The sequence below is a fragment of the Dryobates pubescens genome, chromosome 3, assembly GCF_014839835.1.
Source record: "Dryobates pubescens isolate bDryPub1 chromosome 3, bDryPub1.pri, whole genome shotgun sequence".
NCBI lineage: Eukaryota > Metazoa > Chordata > Aves > Piciformes > Picidae > Dryobates > Dryobates pubescens.
The window spans coordinates 25,768,915-25,790,011 of record NC_071614.1 but is presented as its reverse complement, the minus strand read 5'-3'; positions in this window follow the sequence as shown (position 1 = coordinate 25,790,011).

The window sequence follows — 21,097 nt, the reverse complement described above, 5'->3', positions numbered from 1 at the left end:
GCTATAACTTGGCACCATATAGCTGAGATAACTGAGAGATGCAATATGATTTACCACCTGGCATAGAGAAGTGCAGCTGTCTCATGTTCTGTTATCAACAATAAATATAAATTTTACATGACAGTAGCAAATTTTAGTATGAAAATAAGGGAGGAGTAGACTCTTTATAGAGTGGCTTAATCATCTGATTATTGTCAACAACCTTCCTAATCGCCTGGCTACTGAGTTACTTCATTGTGGAGGCTCTTAATTAACAATGTAAGCATGAGAAACAAGGAAGGGCTAAAACTCCTCAAACACTTGGATGTTTTGAGTAGAGACTGGGAACCTTGTCCATAAAATAGACTTGATTAACGTTTCAGCTTTTTAGTTACCTTTTTTCTTTTTTTTTTTTTTTTAAGAGAGACAAATAAATGTATCATTTTAACACACTCAGATGATTGCCATTCACTTTGATCTTGTCAAACTCTCCTCTACTCTGGAACTAAGTCATCTGACCTAAACGCACCTACTTAAAAATCCATCTGTTCAACCCCTTATATTACCACAGAGGTACTTTTGAAGACAGTGTTCCCCTCCTACATTTTTGCCACAAGTTTAAACTCTACTTTATTTATTTATTTATTATTTTTTCTTTTCTTTTCTTGTCATAGTCTAATAGCTAAACATTACTTTGGATTAAGGACTCTCTTGGTGAGTTAGCACACCCCCAGAGAACTCTGGAATTTCCAGTAAGAAAATTAGAGCAAAATTACCAGACTATGTAATTTTTATACATTTCAAAGGAAAAAGATAGTAAGTTTATTATTATTGATTTTGAGAATCCATGAAAGTAGAAGTTACCTAACTCAGAGAATGTTATTTTCTAAAAGTGACATTTTATTGCAGTCTTATGGACAGAGCACTGAAAAATACAAACTTTCAACAAAACTGCACCATGTAGTCATAATCCAAGCTGGTACCTCTGCAAAGCCTCAAGAGAACAGATGTGGGAAAAGGGAGGATTTGGTGGGCCTCAGTTGTTAAAAACTGTGAATAGTGCAAATAACTTGGTTTGTTTTTCTATTCAGGATCACGGGATGAATCATTGTGTGAATGAGGAGTAGGTAACAGGGACCAGATTTTCTTTCATATGTATTGTTGCTTTATTATGTGATGCAATTCTGTAGGATTTTATATATGAAGACTGAAATGATTGGATGATTTTTTTTTTGGGTGATACAAAATTCCTTATGTCTCCTGGTGTCCTGATGTTGGAAAAACTAATCAGTGTTGTGGGTTCCCTGTTTTCCAGTGATAATAAGGAGATCATTACTTTCCTTATTTCTTACTCTCTGTTTTGTTGTTGTTGTTTTCATTATGTTCTGAAAGAAGGCTTTTTTAGTTTGGTATTTGTGTTTAAATTTTCCTCTTTTCCCCTCCACATCCCCTCAGTGATTATAAACCCACTGCAGCAACTGAGCTGAGGTGTAATGGTGCAGCAGAGGTGTATGAATATATTTTGAGTGATAAATGGCTGTTGAAATGCCATTCTAAGTGAGCACTGCTGTTATGCTTACTTCACTACATCTTCAAATTTTATTTTTTTTTGGTCTAATCACCCTCAGAATTCACACACTTCAGAGAGGGGGACTGCTGCATATTAAAAGATGCTTTCTTTCATTTCTCACCTTTCATGCTCAGAATCCTGTGAATGCATAAGCTGGAAAGGAGGTAGGCTATGTGTTGTATTTGCTGTCCTTGAGCAGTCAGTCATGATTCCTGTTAACAAAATCTGCACTGATGTTTAGACAGCAAATTGACTGTGCAGTTTCTCAGTTTCATTAGACTAATTGTATGACATTTAATACCTGTTTGGGGCATTAGAAATCCCAAACCACCTTTTTGTATGTTCCAAAATAAAATGCTCTAATTTTAGATCTATCTCCCTTCATTCCTTTTTTTCATTTCCCCTATTTCAATGTTATCTCCTCTCCTTGTATTTCTACTAATGCCATTCCCCTGTTTTGCCTAGTATCCATCCTTTCATGGCTGCACCTCAACAGCTTTAATCCATTTATTTATCATCATTGAAGTTAATTAGTGTCTCCAGTTTCAAATGGATTCCCTACAGTTTATCTGTTGCGCCTTTTAGATAGTTTCATCCAGAGAGCCTATTGTTTGTATTTGACTTTTTACTACTCAGGACACCATGCCTGAAAAACAATGAACCAACCTTGCAAACCTCATGAAGAAGGGCAAGAAAGCTGGTGAGGGGTTTGGAGCACAAGGCCTATGAGGAGAGGCTGAGAGAGCTGGGGTTGCTTAGCCTAGAGAAGAGAAGGCTCAGAGGAGACCTTATTGCTGTCAACAGCTACCTGAAGAGAGGTTGTAGCCAGGTGGGGGTTGGTCTCTTCTCCCAGGCAACCAGCACCAGAAGTTTAGGCTGGATGTTAAGGAGTAGTTCTTCACAGGAAGAGTGAGTTGCCATTGGAATGGGCTGCCCAGAGAGGTGGTGGAATCTCCTTCACTGGAGGTGTTTAGGAAGAGACTGGATGAGGCACTTGGTGCCATGGTTTAGTTGATAAGATGGTGTTGGATGATAGGTTGGACTCAATCTCAGAGGTCTTTTCCAACATGGCTAATTCTATTCCATTCTATTCCATTCTATTCTAAAAACTTCAACAAGGCCAAGTACAAGGACCATCTCATGAGCTGAGGCAGTCCCCAGTATCAATACAGATAGGGACTGAGAGAGCAGCCCTTTGGGCTTGAGGATACTGGTAGATGAGAAATAAGCCATTAACCAGTAATGTGCACTTACAGTCCAGAAGTCAACTGTCTTGGGCTGCATCAAAAGAATGTGGCCATCATGTCAAACAAGGTAATTCTTTCCCTCCATTGCTCTTATAAGACTACACCTGGAGCCCTGGGTCTAGCCTTGGGGCCCTCAGTGCAAAAAAGACAAGTTCAAGGAACTTGAGAGGAGGGTACCCAAAATAGTCAGAGAGCTGCAATGCCTCTCTTATGAGGAAAGGGTGAGAGACATGAAGTTCAGCCTGGAGAAGGCTCCAAGAAGATCTTATTGTGGCTGTTCAGTACTTAAAGGAGGCCTATAAAAAAGATGGGGACAGACATTATTTTTTTGTGACAAGACAAGGGGGTAATATTTTTGAACTAAAAGAGGGTAGATTTAGACTAGTTAGAGGAAAGAAACTGTTTATGATGAGAGTGATGACACACTAGAACAGCTTGCTGGGAGAAATTATGGATCTTGTGTGTTCAAGGTCAGGCTGGAAGGGGCTTTCAACAAGTTTATCTACTGAGAGATGTTCTTGTCCATGGCAGAAGGGATGGAACTAGATGACCTTTAAAGGTCTTTTGTGACCCCAAACATTCTGTGATTCTATGATTCTATGCAGGAAGCAAATTCAAAACTTTGGAAGAAAACTATTACTTGGGGAATTTAGCACTACATTCTAGATGTGTTAAAAAGATACCATTGTTTGGTATCAAGATATTTACTTTATTTCCACTTGCTAAGTTTTATTAATGATATAGTTGCAATGTTCTATACCTGTTTTAATATCTATTATTTCAATAGCTGCTTTCCCTTCCTAATAAATCAGTTTCTCCTGCTTTAGGGGTTTATATCATTTTTGTTTTTTTTTTAAGAGTGACCCAGTGCTGCATTTTACTAGCAGGTTCAGACAGAAATTCCATCTTGGCTCTCACCTTTTACCATGTTCCTCTCCTATCACTCTCACAGATCAGCTATCCAAGAGAATTATTCATAGAACACCAAAGTAAAAGGTGTCACATCTGTATGTTCTTAGTGCAACTGCCATTGTGAATTATACAGCTACATAATTATTAATGACTCTTCAAAAAGTTATGAAGGTCATATAGTTGACTCCCTGTAGGCAGACATCATGCACAGGTGTTTGCATTATTCTCAGCCATTCTAAAATCCAGACAGAATCACACAGTCTGTAACTCAACTGCAGGAAGATCTGCAGTATTTTGTTCACTTTATGATAAAAGGAACCAGTGATAGGGTTGGCCTCAATTTCTGATCCACAACTTCCTGGATTTTCCTGTCAATTTATGATCTGGCATTGTCTCCTTTTCCCATGTCTTCAAACCACTCATTGCTATTAGTTGTACCTTCCTAGAACATTTCCTTTCTATATATGATGCATTATGATACTGACAAGCTGAAAAGATAACTTGGAGGGTAATAGTACATGGTTTCCAAAATTGTCTAGCATTCTTTTGCTGCATCAGAAGGGTCTCTCTACCTCTCTGAAAATAAATATTTCAGTTTCCATGGCTTACAACATTCCATTCTTTGATATTATTTGTATGTTGTAACAAGTAGAAAACAAAAAATGTTTGAGACAAAGTAAATAGCGTGATGACTACCAAGGTAAAACATCTTGAAGCCAACATAGATCTCTTCTGCTTTTTAACTCCCTTTCTATAAAAAAAGAGAGCCTCATAAGCATATTTCACATCCACTTAAAAGCCATCCATTTCCATTAGCTTAAGCTTGTGCTAAAAAATTAGTTAATAGTGTTACAGAGATGAAAGAGGAATTTTGTTTTCTTTTTTCCTAGTATAGTTTTTGGCCAGAGGCTAAACAGTTCCTCTGTGAATTTCAAAATGTTGCTCACATCTGTGAGTTGACATTATTTTTAAAATCCTATTTTTCTTTTTTTAGCTTTTCTCCTTTTACAATCTTCTGCATAATGGTTGTTAGCAAGTCTATCTATTATTAAGGTTGAACGACATTTGCCATGATAACACCTTGTTTATAAATTGTAAATTGACAAAGCAGAACTATAGGGGATAAAAATGGACTCACCAAACAGCTGCATAATGTTGATTTTGGTTTTGCTTGCTTCAGCAAAATCAATTCTTCTATTTTCTAAAAATAGGACATAGAGAGCTATTGTTTTCATATGTTATAAAAAATATTACAAACAAAGCTGGGTAAGGGTCTAGAGAACAGGTCTTATGAGGAGTGGCTGAAGCAATTGGTTTGTTAAGTCTGGAGAAGAGGAGTCTGAGGGGAGATCGCATTGCTCTCTACAACTACTTGAAATGAGGTTGGATTGAGGTGGGGGTAGGTTTCTTCTCCCTAGGATCAGGTGGCAAAATGAGAGGTAACTCACTGAAACTATGCCAGAGGAAGTTTAGACTGGATATTAGGAAAAAATTATTTCCTGAATGAGTGGTCAGGCATTGTAATAAATTGTTCATGGAGGGCATTATCTCTGGAGGTCTTCAAGAAATGTGTGGACATAGCACTTTGGGACATGGTTTAATGGTTGTTGTGGTCTTAGACTAACAGCTGGACTTGATCTTAGAAGTCTTTTCCAACCAAAGCAATTCTGTGATTCTATGATTTTATTTTTAAAGAAGGTCTAGCACCTTCATTTATAAAAAGAAGGAACTGAAATGTCTAGAAAGAGATGCCTTTTTTTGGGAGGGGGAAGTGCTGGGCACAGGAAGAAGAAAGGTGAGGAGTTACCATCAGCCACAGAACTTGCCTGTGTTCTGGTAAGTAACCACCGTGTTTTAGCAAACAAGATAGTTCAGCTATGTGGATTCAAGACACACTAGCAAGTGTTCTCCAGACAATGTTATTTTCTAGCATAGTTGTAGCCTTTATATCATACTTATGCAATGTTCTGATCAGATAGAGTTTGGAAGTACTTAATTTTTAATAAGATTTGAATCTCGCCTAAGACAATAATAATGATAATAAGATAAGACAATGTCCTCCTACAAACTGAGACACATGACTAGAATGTGTACCAAGCTATCAAGGCTGGGGCTAGGGTGGGACACTAGGAACATCCAGGCTTATAAGCCACCTTCAAAAGTGAATACAGCCTTGACTGTCACTGTAGAAAATGCCATATTTGACAACAAAGCCAATAAGAAAATTTCTTCCCTCCTTTCTTGTGCCACTTCTTCTGCCCTTAATTCTTCAATTTATTATTCCTTCCACTATAGCTATAGAGCTGTCTGTAAATTCATTTTTTAAACTGTTCCACTGACCCAATCTGGGTCAAACATGAGGGTATTTAGTCTAGGGGATTATTTCTATCAGAGTTCCTACGTTGTCACTCAGTTTTGGACAGGTAGGGCTCAGCTCTGACTTTCAGTTGTACTAAACCTGTTTTGAGTTAAATGAGGTATTCCTTCACAATGCCTCATGACTGTAAGTTACTGAGGAGTGTCATGGCAGAATGCATCTCAGTGGCAGATATGATTTGTGATGTCCTTGGGTATCTGAATGGTGAATATGAAATGTTAATAGGTGTTATCAATAAAGACAATGATGCAAATGGTCTCTTTTTCTAAAGAAATGGTGGATTAAATTAAGATACTAAATCAAAGACAAAAGCACTTAAAGATCAGCAGAGATTCGATTCTGTAATCACTAGCTGGATATTATTTACATTATTATACTCTATCTTCTTCTATCTTTAGAATAAACTGACATGGAATTCAGAACCCAAAGGCATAGGTAGAACACTTACAGGTATTTTGAAAGTTCTGCAACTTTGAAAAACAGTTCAATATATGATACGTTTGCACTGCACATACTTACTGCATAACAAACATGAGACAGTTTACAGCTATTTCATGTGTAAATTGCTTCAAATATATTATAGAGAAGGAACCTACTCTTGTTTCTTATCACAGAACAAGAAAGTGGCAATTATAATTATTGAAGTCAGGTGTTACTCTTCTAGTCCCCAAAAGTAGCTAACAAATGATATACTAACCAGCCACAACTGGAATATCCAATATTGTTTTCAGGTGAAGGAAAACCAACCAAATCCCATGTTTTAACACTGTCTAACACACTGTCTTTGTTCTATACAAGGATAGTCTCCAAACTATGCTGGACAGAAAGACATCAGCACAACCTGGTGTGAACCGCAGGGGCCTGGAAATTCTTATTTACATAACTCTATCCATTCAGCCCTTTGGAGTAAACACCAATTTGTTGTAAAAGCTTATGTCACAGCTTCACCAAGCTCTCTGCTGAGTCAACTCATCTGCAGAGACAGAAGAATGCAAATATAATAATTATAAAACCTCTAAGAAATAAAATGTGGATTGCCTGCACTCTGTAGACACAGATTATTGAAAACGTAAATGCAGTTAACTAATTTTCTCTGGTGCACTGAATAAGCTCTGTACCCCATGAACTGACACAGAAAAACACTGTAGCTTGCTGTTTCTCTAAATAGATATCACAGTCTGAGAAACAGGAATTACTCTGGCATTAGAATCATTTGGATTTGTGACACAAAGGCCACCCCTTGACAGTTTTGCTAGCACTACATTTCAACACTACATTGTTTGGACAAGACTAAACGATCTGTAATGACGCTATTGCAGTTTTTGTGTTCTTCAAAAATGTACTCTTAAAAGACATTATCAGATATATGGCTTGAACATAAGGCAATATGACATGTCCTTTAGTTTTAGATTAACTACAATTTCAGTGCAATTAGCCACCTCACACTTTATTCTAAAATGTCACTCTAGTATTTTTCCAATTAACCATTTCTAAAAAAACCAACCAACTGGATCTCAAATATTTTTGGGTAAACTATTTTGCTCATAAGCTCTGTCCTCCTTATTTCATAAAAGGAAGTTTAGGTGAAGCGTCTGCCTCATACAATGTTGTGTGTAGAATTTTGGAAGAGACTTTTATATAACAGTAAGTAAATGAAACTTGCCTCCTGGCATTCACCAGATCTGTAGTCTGGCAGTAAATCAGCTCTTCTGACACAATGTTTGTGATGACACAGATCTCAGATACATGGCAATAACAGACAACACTACACTATAGTTCAACATTTACTCAGTTGAAGAAAGAGAGCATAAGCTATGAATCAAATAATGTGCTTTTTTTCCCTCCCTACTCTCTAGTTTTGTAAATGTCTTGTAAGCAGTGTAATTTTTTTTTCTTTTTCTCTTGTATGAGTGTTTCTTTACTTTTCTTGCTTGAACTGGTGGACATCATAAGGTTAACTCGGGACAAGAAACAGCACAACTGGTCTACCTCTTATAGTGGACTCAGTTGTATGGGAGGAATAGCATAAACTTGACTTGCTTTTTCCTTCTAGGTATGACTTTGATCAGCATGAATTTCTCTTTGCAGGAAATATTTAGTAGTGCTATTCTGAAAGAAACAGTTCTTGCTAGCTTCACTGAATATGTGTGCCCAAAAAATCCAGGAGATTGTGTGATTTTTTCACTCAATTGCCAAATACCTGGCCTGATGTTAATGTGTAGGAGATGTGAATACCCAGTGATCTCAAAGATCATACAAGAGTACTGTAAACCTCTCACATTAAAACTGGGTTTCTTCTCTTTACATTTAAATAAAATTTCCTGCATTTCTTCTTGTGCTTTTAGCCTTTTTTCCTTTCTCTGGGTACCACTGAGAACAGTCTTGTTCTATCCTTTTACCACCCTTCCATCAGGGATATATATACACACAGAGACTAATTAGCCTTCTGCCCCACCCTGAGTCTTTTCTTCTCCGAGCTAAAGTCCCTGCTCTTTAAAAGGCTTTTCTCAAACAGAAGCTTCACAGCCTTACTCATCTTTGTGGTCCTTCATTGTAATTTCTGTAATATCTCCATGTCTCTCCTGTACTGAAGCAGAGGGAGAGTGGGAGGGGGCTTGGAACTGGACCCAGAACTCCATGTGTGGCACCACTAGTGGATAGCAAAGAGGAAGGACCTGCTAGCATTGCTTTTCCATATGCAATCAAGGGAGTTGTGGGCCTCCTTTGCTTTCAAGGTGCATTGCTGGCTTCTGGTCAGCTGTTGGCAGCTCTCAAAATCAAGACCAATTAAATGCATGGGAACATTTGAAATTAAGTATATTCTGAATGAGCTGCTTGAACCTGTCTTTCTTTTATCTTTCCTTAGGTAGATATCCCAGATACGTCCCAAATTAATATTTATAAAAGAGGTAGTGTCTTTATGAGGAGAACTTGAGGTTTTTTCCAGAATGCTGTATAGCTTGTTAGTCTGTGATCTGGCATTAGAGTATAATGAATCCTGTAAAAGAGATATTAGAAAACTAATTTCCTAACTTTGAAATAAATTTGTTGACTTGCAATGTTGTGTAAATTGTTCACTCTATTTTTTCCCCCCTAATTGGAAAATTTGGGTCATCAATTATCTTTTAAAATGAAGATGTATTCTGAAGGTGTGTTTTGATAACATGTGTCTCTTTGGGAGCTAAGGAGTTTGGTGAAATGCAGATTTTGACAGTTGTGAACATGTGCATAAAGAAGAAGTAGGAGGCATAACTGTTTGATGAAGATTAAATCTCTAGAGCTTTTACAAATATAATGAGCCACAACAGGAAAATTCAGTATCCTTTCATTACTTTAAACTGAGTCGCTTCATAATAATACTCTAAGACTGAAAAATAAAAAAAAATTAAAAAAAAAATCTGTTAAGATTATGTAAAAAAATAAATAAATTTATTTGATCAAATTCTTTATGATTTAATGCTGCTAGTAGTGATTGCTTCCTTTTTGTTCGAACTAAAGTGTGTTTGTATTGATTCTGAGAGGAAACTGAGGTATTCAAGCACAGGCAGGTGTTTGCTGCTGATTTAGTTCATATTGCCTCTGCTTTTTGTGTTTGAAAGAACTAATAATGAACTCCTTCCAATGCTGCCGTAAGCTTAGGCTAGGGATTTGTTATTCTACAGCCTGCTCATCATACATAATGGTATGGGGTGATCATATGCTATAGATTGCTGCCCATAAGGAACAATAGGGACAATATCCTTTTTTGATTTTTGATTCACAGGTTGAATTTAAATTATGTGCAAGGAAAAATTCTCCTGGGCTGATTCTTAAAGAGCATAATAGCTTCTAGAATTCATGCCAGAGTACTTAAAAGTGGTAAATTTGATTACATTACAAACATTTTCCTAGCATCTTCATTGTCCCTCTGGTTGAATATGCCTCTTTTTTCACAGAAAATAGTGTTTGTGGTTAGTGCTTTGCAGTGCTCCTGAGTTGTGTTCCGTCATTAATTGTCAGTGATATACTTGAGTAGCATTTAAAATCCATACAGATTAGGAGATGTGGTGTTAATTTATTTTTTTCCCCCCAGTTACTGTGTGGTAATACTTTAAGGCTTCAAGAACAGAAGAACATTTATAATCTTCACATTGCTAATGCAGGCAGCACCCTTGCAAAATATCCTTCATGGCAAGACTCATGATGAGACCTCCTTGTCTCATCTTATGATGCCTTCTCTTGATTAGATTATAGGGAAGCCATAGTCTGTCTGTAATGTACAGAGGTTAGGGGCAAGTTAGGGATTCCAGGAATCTCATGTGTTATGCTTACAGGCACACTGTTAGCCATGCTGACCTTGAAGCCCTCTGAGATCTGCATGTAACAGGGTTCCCAGAGCCACATCTCAGCAGACCAATGCTTTTGACAGCTGAATATACAAGGAGGACCTCAATTTGTCTGATGCCTCTGGAGAGTTTCAACTTTTGTAGAGCCTGGGAGGCCAGCGTCTGTTGCTGTGACACTGTACTACAGTTAGTCTTGCTTGTCAGCTCAGTAGTTTCATACCTTGCTACATACATATCATCGAACCACACTTTCTGAATAATGTTTTTCTGTCTGGCTTGAATCCAAGATTGTCTCTCTCCTGTGGAGACTTCCTTCTTCTTTCTTGTAGTTCTATATCCAGAAGGAAACCAACCTATTAAGAGCATCTTTTAAGAAATTCTGAGGAATCAAAATGGACCTTCTCCAGTCCCCATTCCTTGAATGCTGTTCTCCTTCCACCCAAGTCATTCTATGATGACTATTTGTATTTGAAAAGGGAGAATTGGCTAGGGTTAAATGCTCTGGTCCTTCCCCATTGTGTCCTCAGGGACTGCTCGTACACCAATTGAAAACCAAGCCTGTTCCCCCAAAATAGTTTGCTCACTTTATCTTTCCAATGATTCTTTGGTGAATTTTGATGTTAGTTTTAATCTTGATATTAGTTTTGATCTAGATAGCTTCTCCCGTAGAGGAGCTACTGAGTTATCTAAGCAGCAGCAAATGTTCTGCATCACTCAAAAGCTAGAAGGAAGTTCAGAGTTTCAGACAACTCGTTAGCAAGGGAGTAAAGAAAGAAAGGGTATGACTGGAATCATAGGTGTCCCAGAACTCTAGTGAATTACAAGTAAACTTGCCAAATCTTTTTTTTACTGAATTTACACAGAAGTAGTGTTTTTAAGATACATGTCTTACAAGCAGTCCTAGAATAATGCTAAAAATAATTCAGAGCATTTTAACCCTTTGGCACTTGAAGGTCATATGTTTCTGTGCAAGCCCTCATAGACTCTTTCCATTGCTTCCAGAAGGTTTTCTTCATACCAGTGCATGTGTAGCTTGTGTGTTTGCAGCCTAGTTCATGCACAAATGGATGGCCAAGTCTCAAAGGGTGTCAGCAGGGAGGCTGTTAAAGACAGTTACATCTGGCAAACACCTCCAATAAAAAAATAAATGAAATAATTATGCAGAGGTTTTTTTTTTTTCAACCATTCTAAACATATTTATCATTTGTCACACATCAAACTTACTAAAGGGATTAAAGCTCATAGCAGTGCCAACACTGCTGTCTGTTTGACTAAAACTGATTTCTATTCCAGTTTCTGAATAGCATTTTCTTCAGTTGTCAGATAAAAGGTCAAATCCAGGGGGTGTGTCAGATGCCTGGAATGTGATCCTCCCCATTTCCATACAATGACTACAGCTGCATGGAGCATGAGATGGAATTTGATCAAAATATTTTATATTGAAAGGGACACTACAAAAGACTTTCTAAGTTACATAAGCAGTTGAAGATGGTTTCATGGGGACTCGACAGATTAAAAGCTGATGGCTCTGCTGTCACAGCCTTGGTAGACATCCAGCTTGATCTCAATAACAACAGAGAGGTAAAGGCACACAGGGACAGTCACAAAAACAAATGATTCAGAGTAGAATAGAAACTATTATCTGGATGCTAGTGATGCTCCTATATGTGCAGATGATGGACAAAGCCAGAACTGGAGAAAAGGCTAATATGTTGTAAACCATGATGGAGTTAATGTAAGTCAGAGGTTAGCCTTTTTTTTTTTCTTTTCTTTTTAAGTGTTCAAGAAACAGATTTCTGCAGTAAATTTATATCTACAAGGGAGTTTGTGTCATAATAAATTGTACCTAAATCATAAGAAATTGCAAGAAGAAAGTCCCAGAAGAAAAGATGGTTGAATTTGAAATGCTTTCAATTTTAAAAAGATTTTCACTCCTGTCTGTCCAACTCAGGCTCAAAGTGAATGGATTTTTAACATCTCTGGGTGGCCTGGTGAGATAACTTCTTAATAAACTAGCTACTAAACAAACCAGAAATATTTGGTAAGTTTTTTAAATACTCCTGCATAATATAAGCCAATAAATCCTAACCACTTAATGTGAAATTCTGTGTATGTGCTGATGCCTTGCATTTTAGTTTCATACACAGCATTTCATATATTAGAAAGAAAATATTACCAAAAAGGAATTCAAATTTCTGTATTTGAGGGTGGGAGGTTTTGGTGTGTTATATATCTTTGTTTATTCCACCCCCCCTTCCCCCCCCCACCCCCCTTGAAAATACAATTGTAATTACTAGGTTTTAATTCATTTAGCAGTCCTTAAATGAAATTATATAGGGCAAATTTACAATGTCACTGTCTGCTAAACATTATGCCCATGGCAGGAGGTTTGGAACTAGATGATCCTTTAGGTCTCTTCCAACTCAAGCTATTTTATCATTATTTCAGATTTACAGCTCCAGTGATGTTGCCTAGTTATCTCATGTTTTCACCAAGATAAAGGAACTGTAAAAGAATGTTGCCAAGCAGAACTAGAGATCAAGGGGACTTTTAGATTTTTGTTTTATTATTTTTAACCTGTGACAAGTTAAGCTGTGCCTTTAAGAAAAGGACAGTTGCAGAATTCTCTAGATGAATGTTTAGGTGTAAAAAGGAAAACAAAGATTAATCCTAAATGACTTTCATTGGTCAGATGTGAGATGCACCATAGCAAGTATCTCTAGCTTCAGTCTGTTCTGACTTTCGTTCTTGGCCAGACTGCATGCAACTGACCCTGGGCTGGAACTGATAAGAATCTAACTTCTCTAACAAAGCTTTGAACTAATGATTTTTCCTTACATACATAGAATAAACCAGATTGGAAGAGACCTTCAAGATCATCGCGTCCAACCCATCAACCAATCCAACACCGCCCAAGCAACTAACCCACGGCACCAAGCACCCTGTCAAGTCTTCTCCTAAAAACCTCCAGTGATGGCGACTCCACCACCTCCCTTAATATCCTTTTCTCTTTCTCCTTTTTCACCTAATTAACTACTAGGGGAAAGGGGAGGAGGGGGAGAGGGGTTTTGGGGGGAACCCAAGGGGGAAGGCTCCTCGGGAGGAAGGGTGGTTGTGTTATTTCCTGTAAATTCTTGTACAATATTGTAAATACTGTATATTTTGTACACATTCATTGCATTCCATTGTAGAGTGTAGTTTTACTTGTAAAATACAGCTTTGAATTTGCTTCTCTGGCTGAGTTTATCTGTGCTTTATGTGGGTGCAGGTGGATTAAGCCATCATACCACTACATATATGTAAATAATCCTCCTTTTATTGAATGCTTGAGGATGTCATGTGGATTTTGTTATTTTGCCACCAAGAGACAGGGACTGAAAGAGGATGATATCAGGTAAAAGAGTTTCATGTAAAAGTCTGAGACTGAAAGCTGCATCTGAGATCAAGAGGGCTTTTAGTATTTTTTTTTCAAATTATTGTAAATGGTTCTTTTGTTGGTGCTTTAAGATGTGGATTTCCACCATTACCTGATAAAACTATAATTTAAGCTTTAAATACTAACAATAATAGGTTTTATTCCGTTCATAAAAAGGTATTTATGATACGACTCATTAAGCTGCTTAACTGATCTTTTCCTTCTCCATGAATTAAAAACAACACCAAAACTTCATAGCAATATGGCTCCTGATTCAATAAGATCACTGCCTCTCATTCTGATGAGGGATTGCTCTATAGTCTGCCACAAAAGGGTATTATGTCATCACAACAGGGGTGCAAGATGTGTTCCACAGGCATAGGTGTCATGTATTCATGCAAAGTCTGATAGACTATGAAGAAGAGTATCAGCTGAAATAAGAGAAATTTGCTATTATCTCCTCTACACTATCCATTGAGGTTAGTCTCTAAAGTAATCTATTTCATCAGCTCTTCTTAAGGGGTTTTTGTTTATTTTTGGGTGTTTTTTTTTTTTTTTTGAGGGAAAAGGTGTTTCCCCAAAGAAACCTAGATATCAACTCATTGATTGAAGTTGTAAATGAATAGTGAACAAGGAGTGAAAGAGTTAACAGATCTGTTTCTTGGCCAATGCAAATGAACAACATCAGGTCTGCATTCATATGTTGTGTGATTTAAAACTAGTGTAATAGACTAGAAAATAAGGTGTGTATAATAAGAATCTATGACATAAAGAAGCAAAAGATAGCATGTATCTGGAAATCTTTGCTGAATGTCAAAGCCATTCAGTAACATCTCCTGTAGGGCAAAAATCCAAAAAGGCATGCTCTTTGTAACTATAATTTCCATTAAACTCAGAAGAATTTAGATCATTAGTTAGCCAGGATTTGTGTTAAATTCAGTTAAAACAGCAGTTGCAGTGGTGGAAGAGATTGAATGGCTTTGACCTCCCATGGGTAAGAATCGGGACCACTGAAAGCAATTGGTTGAGTTAGTGCCATCAGTGAGATAGAGGTCAGTTCACTAAAAATCTTTAGTCCAAATCATAAAGAAAAGTTTCAGTGTACCCCTTAGCAAGTACAGACAAATCTCTTATATGCTGACCCCAGCACTATACACCAACATGTAAGACAATGATGCATTAATTAATCTCCAGTGGCACATTGTCAAGAATTGATAACTACTGTATTATAAGTGACCTTGTTTCTAATGCTACTGGTTAGTCTGATGTAATTGCTAGTCCTACCATGTATTTTCTGAGTTATTTCTGCTGTATGGCAGAAATGTTGTTGTGGGTAGATATGACAAGGGAACTGAATTTACAGCACATATTAAGGATTAGCACTCAGCTTGACAAGTTTCCCTTATTCTGCATTAGCAGTGATACATATGACTGTGTTGCTGTTATGATAATAATAAAAAGCAAACCAAAACAGGACCCCAAACCAAACCAAACACATTTTAAGGTACACTGCATTTTAAAAAATTTCACTTACCTCCTGAATGAAAATGTTGAGGGTTGACAATCTGCTAATTTGCCACTTACTGCACCACAGTGGAATTTACAATGCAAATGTAGGAGGCAATCATAAAATGAGAAAATCCTTTATGTTGAAGGAGAACATTGACAAATGTCCATATCATGCTTATGTGCCTATATTTTTTTAAAACTTAGGGTAAGTAGACAGATAGATTGTGAAATATTCATAGATTTTCACTATTCATGACATTAAAGAAGCACCAGTCCTTATTAGATGCTGACTTTCTACTTAATTTTTGAGATTATTTCTCCCTTATTAAAATACATTTTATTTTATTTTTAATGAATGTGTTATGTTTTTCTATTTGATAATCATAAAAGTGTATTACAGTTATTTTTTATATGTGTAAAATCTCTTCTCCCATGGTTTGGAATGCTGCTTCACATTCTGCAGATTTTGATAAGATTTACCCTTTTGGAATGTGGGAGTTAACCACATTACATTGATGGATAATACTAAGAAAGAGATTTCACATGGAATTGGTAGATGTACTCTCTCTTAGGACACCTTGAGTTACAGATAAAGTTAAATCAGGGTACAAGCAGTGTGTGTAAGTTTCCTAGTTGGTGACACAAAATTTTTGATGCGGACTTATTAGACCAAATTTCACGTCAAGCTTTCACGAGCCACGAACTCAAATCTTGCAGCTTTGCAGACAAAACTTGTAGTACACATGGGTGCAATTTTCTGTCCTTTAGGTTTTTGAAAGTCTGCCTTCTCTTACACATTTATCTGTTAGGATTTATCTACAAGACCAATCATTCAGCCCATAATTTCAAGGGAAAGGATAGAGTCTGGACCTTGATAAGTTATCTTATTTAGCAATAATAAAAATATATGTGCCTCATGCTTGTTTGTTTGGTTTTTTTCTTATATATGTATGCATGAAATTCTCCCTTGCTACAAGTTACTTCAGAGCGTGAAGTGGTTTTTAGTTTGTCAAAATAATAAAAAAATACAAGTCAGAAATACTGCAGGTGGTGAAGAGAGATTGGGGAGTGAGGAAGATTCAAGAAAAGTCCAATCAATATTTCATCATCATATCTCTAGAGGCTTCTAAAGCACTATGTACAAAATATGAGACATTTTAAGAAATTTGCACATATAAGGCATTCAAAAGTGAGAAATCATATATAAAAAGAGAAAGCATAGCATATAGAGATACTCCTGAATGGCTTTCTGTTTTAATAATTCACTGCATCATCAGTGTGTAAAAATAGTGGCTACTTTTTCTACTTATTTGTACAGAGATGTTGAAAAGAAATAAAAAAAAAAAAAAAGAAAGAAAAAGAAAAAGAAGTAAACAGAAGTGCTGTTAGACTCAGTGGACTACATGACATCAACGTGGTGTTAGTACTTTCCTGCCTGTAAAAGTCAGGAGGCAGATCCAGCAGATCTACTCACCTCAGGAAGGCTGATTGAACTGCTTTGGATATCTTCCTCTAGGAAAACCATAGTAAGTGGATGCCCTAATGTGAGGTGAAGCTGAGAAGATGATGGGTAGGGTAAGATGGAACGTGGTCCACTGATATCACTGTGACAGGTTTATTTCATAAAATGCTGCCAGAGTCTATTCTCTGCCTTTTATGCCCAGCTAGCACAGTCTGGTCACATCCATACTAATAAAATATTTTGGACTCCAGGACAGAGCAATCAGATCCAAACTGCTTACTGGGAATGGTATCTATCCTAACTATTAAATCATATTCAGAAATAGTTTGGGAGATTTGGCCTTGCCTGCATTTCTAAAAATGTTAAGAGTTTAGGTAATTATATTCCCATTCCCACAAGTCCTCTGATGCAGTGCTTAATTTTTTAGTGCACATGCAACTGTGGAAGGGAATTTCTGCCTCCAGTGAGATTTATCTGTAGATTAGAAAGCCTAAATTAACGTGTTGGCATATAAATATACACAATTCTGATTATCTACACAGCAGTAATGGACAGGCAAAATCAAGCTAATGGAGTTATTGGAGCCTATTAATTTTTTGGTGGAGTGATTTGTAGTCGATGATCATAGACTGGGGCCATTCAGTGCATTTTTTGAGTCATCATAGTGTATATAAGACATCCATCCAGGAATGGCAGGTATTAGAGGAGCTCATGGGATGCTCAAACCTTTCTGGAGCCACAGCTGGAGGTCAGATGGGAAGCAATGGGGTATTCCAAACAGCACTAGATACCTTTTACAGGCAGCTGAATCTAGCTTTGGCACTTCCAAACAAAACCCAAAATTAAACAAACAAAACCTCCAAACAAAACAACAACAACCAACAAAAAAATTAGTGTGGGTTTTTGTTGGTTGGGTTGTTTGGGTTTTTTTTGAGAATGGGATAGACCAGCCTGTGGAAACTGGTAAAGGGAACCTGGTGTGGTCTTACCATTACTACTTACTAGATAATTTCAGCTGAAAGGATTTACAAGTACATATGATCAAGCTTCTACCTATATATTTGAATCTCACTACTACACTGAAAACAAGTAAGTGCTTTAATAGTTTTGCTGGTAAGTAATGAAAGATTATTTGTAATGACTCTGCATTCATTCTAATATTAAAGTAAAGTAAATAAGTTGTGGTATGCACGAAATTATGGGGAACGCAGATCTGGACATAAGCAAAAGTAAGAATCCATTTGAATGTTTTATGATAGCAGTAGCTTTTACAGTATTACTTGTAAAGATCTCTTATGTTATCATCTAAGGAAGATTTGAGCTTCTTCCATCATCATTTATGTAAACATGAAAGGAAGACTTTTGAGCAGTATGGCAATGACTGCCTAGCTGATTAAATTCTGTTCTCATTATGCCTTTTGGAAGGTTCACTGTTGAATTTGAGTTATACAGTGACTATTTGAATGTAAATGATGCAACTGTGACTTGCTGTTTTTTTCCTGTTTTACTTGCCTTCTGTATTGCATATATGTATCAAAATATTAGCAGTAAGGGAGCTACAGGAGTGACCCTTGTGGGTAGAGGTCAGGGGCTACCGTTTGCTAGACACCACTTTTTCCAGCTGACTCTGCAATGGGTCTACCATAGGACACAGCTGAACACATCAGGAAAGCTGGTGACACCTCTGTGAAAATGTTTAAGGGGCAAAAAGTGATTGGTAGGCAGAAGAGGAGCAGAAGGAAGAAGCTCAGAGGAGAAGAAGATGCTTCATGATATTTTGTGTTGTTGGACTCGATGATCTCAAAGGTCTTTTCCAATCTGGTTAATTCTATTCTATTATTCTATTCTATTCTATTCTATTCTATGCAACCTGCTTTGGCAGGGGTTTGGACTAGATGATCTCCAGCCCCTTCCAGCCCCTTCCATTCTGTAATTCTGTGATTCTGTTAAATGACATCAGAGGCTAAAAACTGATAATTTAAATGTCTTTTTAGACGCTGATAGCTAAATATTTCCCTGGACTAGCCTAGCAAAAATTTAAAATTCTAAGTATGGACCCTTGTACATGGGTAACAATATAAAATTTAATGTCACCCTTCATATACAAAACTTTGTGTTCTACAGTTGTTTTTCTGTCTGCTTTTTTTGATGAGGTTACTCCTTGCAGATGTGAAAGATAAAAGGTCAAAACCTTCTTTACTTTCAAAGCCAAAGTTTTCATCTCCAAAGTCACAAGCTACGTTTTGCAAACTGAGTTTAATTTATTGAAACAAACTGAAGAAATTTGGCTACAATTTGGATGAACCTGTTGATTGTACATCCCAGAAAACTTATTTTTTACATTAAAATACATTCAGTCAGTTTTAGGCAGAATATTATGCCCTATGTAATTTAAAAGTTTGGGAAATACACTTTAAGTAAGTTAAAATTAATCATCTTTAATTTGGGCTGTAGGTCTTTTTGGCATGACTCATACCCTCATCATTATCTTAGCCTCACAGCATTAGTAAAATACTAGTGTAATTAAGATGAGTATCTTACAAGACTTCTCCTGAGGAAATTTATTACAGAAAAAAGAATACTTTCCCATTTTTGACAGCATGAGACATAACTTCACTTTTTTTTTTTTTTCATAAAACTGGCAATATATGACTCCACTATGTGGTAAAGAAATCTTCTATTTGATTAATGCCTTTAAATACAATACTAATAATTGCACTATACCAAATAGGTAAAACTACTGTAATACTGTGCTATGAATAATGTGTCAGAATTAAAATGCTTAATAGAGTTGCTCCAGTGTCAAGCTCTATTTTCAAGTATGCATTATTGTCAAGGAATGTAAATTGAGACAATATTTCAAAAGCCATAAAATGCAGATAGCATAATAGAAAGGTAAGCATGCACAAACACACACACACAAGTTCCACACAAGGCTGGTCTCTTCTCCCAGGCAACCAGCACCAGAACAAGAGGACACAGTCTCAAGCTGCACCAGAGGAGGTTTAGGCTGGATGTTAGGAAGAAGTTCTTCATAGAGAGAGTGATTGGCCATTAGAATGGGCTGCCCGGGGAGGTTGTGGAGTCACCATCACTGGAGGTGTTTAGGAAGAGATTGGATGGGGTGCTTGGTGCTTGGTGCCATGGTTTAGTTGATTAGATAGTGTTGAATGATAGGTTGGACTTGGTGATCTTGAAGGTCTTTTCCAACCTAGTTAATTCTAGTCTAGTCTAGTCTAGTCTAGTCTAGTCTAGTCTAGTCTAAGTTGAAGAGCATTTCCCCACAGTTTTGCAGAAGTATTTCATGACAGAATCATAGGTTTTGGGTTAAAATTGACCTCAAAGATCATCTAGTTTCAGTTCCTTTCCATTGGGTCAGGTTACTCAAAGCCTAAGGTTAGCACAGGCCCACCTCTCAAGCCTGTCAAGGCCCCTCTAAATGATATCCCTTCCCTCCAGCATGTTGACCACATTGCATAGTTTGGTATTCTCGGCATGCTTGCTGAGGGTACACTCACTCCCTCTGTTTAAGTTGCCAACAAAAATGCTGAACAGCACCAGTCCCAGTAGTGACCCTTGAGGAATATCACTCATCATTGGGTTCTATTTGGACATTAAGCCATTGTTATGAAACATTAAGCAAATCACTTTAGATGTATGCATGACATCACACATCCCTAGGACATTTAAGTGAAACTACATTAAAAATAATGATAAATAAAACCGATGTCATCAGTCACCTTCAGGAGAAATGTATGCATTTCCATCCAACTGTATGAAGCATGGCTAGCCTTGTTCTGTTAAAAAAGAGTTTTAAACCAACACTGTTGCCTATCTGCATAAACAGAAGTATGACCAGGTATCTTTATCAGCTGAAAAGCAGAACAAGGTCTTCACCGTGTTTATAGTGATGGGAAAGTTGTGAGACTAGTGTACCTAGGAACATAAGTTATTATTATGGTTTTAATGACCATTTTGTACTTTATTTACACTTACTAAAGGTGATTTTATGTACCATAATAAAGACTGGTACTTGCATTTCTTCCTACACTCACTTGCTCAACATATACATACAATCATTTCCATTACACACAAAACCACAAAATATGAGGCTATCTTATGATTGTTTTTACTCTGTCAGGTTGCTTTGCAAACATATATTAATATGACTGACTATGATTAGGTGATACAAATGAAGGGTGACCAATGATATTCCAGTGTTATAGTTAATCTTTTACCTCTCTGTTGATATTTTTGTTTCTATATCTATTCTGAAATGCAGTGCACAAGGTGACAAACCA